Source organism: Oryctolagus cuniculus, chromosome 16, assembly GCF_051225735.1.
Source record: "Oryctolagus cuniculus isolate XC-2025 breed Fujian yellow rabbit chromosome 16, ASM5122573v1, whole genome shotgun sequence".
Taxonomy (NCBI): Eukaryota; Metazoa; Chordata; class Mammalia; order Lagomorpha; family Leporidae; genus Oryctolagus; species Oryctolagus cuniculus.
The window spans coordinates 85,826,391-85,829,425 of record NC_142882.1 but is presented as its reverse complement, the minus strand read 5'-3'; the positions used below and the strand labels follow the sequence as shown (position 1 = coordinate 85,829,425).

At 42.1% G+C, this 3,035-nt stretch overlaps 1 long non-coding RNA gene across 1 annotated transcript; it reads left to right on the top strand.

Moving 5' to 3' along the window:
- The first annotated feature begins 256 nt into the window (after positions 1–256).
- Positions 257–2,460, top strand: LOC149121856 (uncharacterized). The gene is made up of 2 exons (XR_016223417.1): positions 257–472; positions 2,193–2,460. It is a non-coding gene; the product is annotated as an uncharacterized LOC149121856 (long non-coding RNA).
- The last annotated feature ends 575 nt before the right edge of the window (positions 2,461–3,035 follow it).

Sequence of the window (3,035 nt, the reverse complement as noted above, 5' to 3'; positions counted from 1 at the left end):
GAGAGAAAAGGAATAATAGTAATTTTACTTAGGGAACTCACCGTACTTTTTATAATTTAATTCTTATAATCACGTAGTAAAATGACTGTGCCATTAGAATAAACGTTTTTATATGTTAATAATGCTTTTATTAACCCTTAAATTTTGTGTACATTTCATGTCTTTTTGAAAACATTATTCATTTGAGATACACCGAAATTGACTCATTCAGTTCCCAAATCACCAAAGTCAGAAACCAGGGACTGGGTTCAGTTCTCCCACCTGGGTGGCAACAGCAATCACCTGCCGTCTCCCAGGCTCTCCACTAGCAGGAAGCCGAATCAAGACAGGAACTCACAGTGGAATCCTTACTCCAGCCCAAACGGCATCTTAACTGCTAGGCCAAAAGCCCACCTCACAAAATCTTTTGGTTTTTGGTAAAGATTTTGCCCAGGTTCCTACAGCTAGTAAATGATGAAACAAGGGTTTGAAGGTAAGTCTGTCTGTCTGGTGAGGAAGCTGTCCTTAGTTTATGTATATATATATATATATGTGTGTGTGTGTGTGTGTGTGTGTATACATATATATGTGTGTATACATATCTCAAATAAATATACATATATAAAAGCATATATATGAAACAAATAAGTAAGTAGATATTCAATACATATCAATGAACTCTTCTCTGACTTAAAACCTAGCTTTCTGATTTTAAATTAACTTATTTGTTTGAAAGGTGCCAAGACAGAAAGACAGAGATAGACCTACAAAGAATTTCCCATCTGCGGCTTGCTTACCAAATACCTACAATAGCCAGCACTGGGCCAGGCATAAGCCAAGTGCCTGAGGCTCAGCTGAGTCTCCCGGTTGGGTGGCAGGAACCCAGGTTCTTGAGCCCTCACCTGCTGCCTTTCAGGGCATGTATTAGCAGGAAGCTGGAATCAGAAGAGCAGCCAGGACTCAAACCAGGCACCCCAATATGGGTGTCCTCCAATATGGCTACAGCCATATTGGATGCAGGCACCACCTTCCCAAATGGTGACTTCAATGCTGTGACAAACCCCCACCCTATTCTATTTTTTTTTTCATTTATTTGGTTCCAAACACATAATTTCATGAATTGTAAATCTCTAAAAGAGCAGAAGTCACATAAACAAGGGCTCCGGTGAACAGGATCTCCTCAGGAGGTGGTGATGTTTGGTTGCCGTCTACATGCAGTTTTATTCACATGCATATTTTGCACTACTGTAGAGAGCACAGCATAAAAAGCCTATCAAGCCTAAAAGGATACTCAGATTTAGTGTGTTTGTGCTCTATTTTGGAGACACTACCCTATCTGAGGATTAAATCTCTTTCTCAATTTGTGTATGTGCTTTGTTGTCAAAAATCAGTGAGATTAGAACAAACCTGTTCCAACCGGCACCTTCAATGAAATAACCATAGGCCTAACTGATAAAATCTTATACAAGAAAATGAAAGCTTACTGTTAAATCCCTATGCAGGAAGCCCAAGACTTTTAGATTCTGAGGCTGAATTTAAAAGTCAAACAAATATGATTGAGAAGAGAGTAAAATAGAATAATCTCCTAGGATGAGAAGGAGTAACAGTTTTAAATGTTCCTGGGGAAGGTAGATAAGGGTAGACCAATGCTAGCTACAAGTCCTGTTAACTTGTCTTTAAAAACAGTCTTTAAAATATGGCCTGAAACATGCAAAAGAAAAAAAAGGTGAGTATGAGAGATGACACAATTTCTGATGTGGAATCAACAGTGTTGGGCAACATTATGAGTCAGAAGGGTGGGGAGCAGTAGGAATTATGGAATTTATAGTGAGGTTGCCTTGACAACTTTCGGAGACCCCAAGCAGGTGTGACCAGAGTGGGATTACATCGTTTGAAGTTTTACTGCTCTTCTGTAGCTATGTTACGTGTCCAGCTTTAGTGTAATGGGGGAGACAATCACCACTGGTCTAGAGTGCTAATTCAGAACTGAGACTCTGTTTGTTCTCTCAGTCCTGAAATGTGAGGACCCTTTTTCAAATGCTCCCAAGATCTGTAACTCCATAAGAAAAGAGTCTTCAGTGTCAAAATACAAAGGAACATGACAAATAGGGAGGTCATTCTTCGGGTGAGTGTACGTCTCTATTTGTCCTCAACTGAACTTACTTTGGCTCCCTGTGTAAAGAGCCTCTGATTCTTTCTTTCTCCCTTGATAGGAAAGCTGTGTCTCACAGGTGGACTGGGACAACTCCCTATGTCCCTCCTGAGGGGTTCCTGGAATCTCACCACTGACTGGATGCACTAGTGACTTACAATGCTCACTCACTCGATGTCTGCAGCACCTAGGGCTGGATTGTTTGTTGATGATTCGTTGCTGGTACAAACTTTAAAGAGCTCATCGGGCTGTGTGATCGGCAGCTCATGGAGGCATATGCCTGAGCTCTTCTGAAATCAATATTCTTCTTGGAGGCTGAAGAATCCCCCTGCCCTGCCTCCTCTAATGATATCCACCTCCCTATCCATGGAATCTGAAAATGTTACATGAAAAAACTAAGATTTTACAGTATGATTATGTTAACTATTGACTTGAGGACATTATTCTGCATTATGTAGATGAGCCCTAAGTGCAGTCACTTGCAGGCTTAAAAGAGAAGGGCGGGAGAGGCCGGTGCTGTGACTTAGTGGGTTCAGCTACCTCCTGCGGCGCTGCAATCCCTTATGGATGTTTGTTCGAGTCCTAGCTTCCCAGCTGCTCCACTTCTGATCCAGCTCCCTGCTAATGGCCAGGGAAAGCAGTAGAAGACAGCCCAAGTACTTGGGCCTCTGCACCCATATGGGAGACCTGGATAGCACTCCTGGCCCCTGACTTCAGTCCGGCTCAGCCCTGGTAGTTGCGGCCATTTGGGGAGTGAACCAGGGGATGGAAAGTATCGGACTCTGCCTTTCAAGAAAATAAAATTAATCTTTAAAAAACAAAACATAAAAAAACAATGAGTAAGGCAGGTGTTGGTGTTGTGGCATGGTGGGTAAAGCAACTGCTGCGATGTTGGCATCCCATA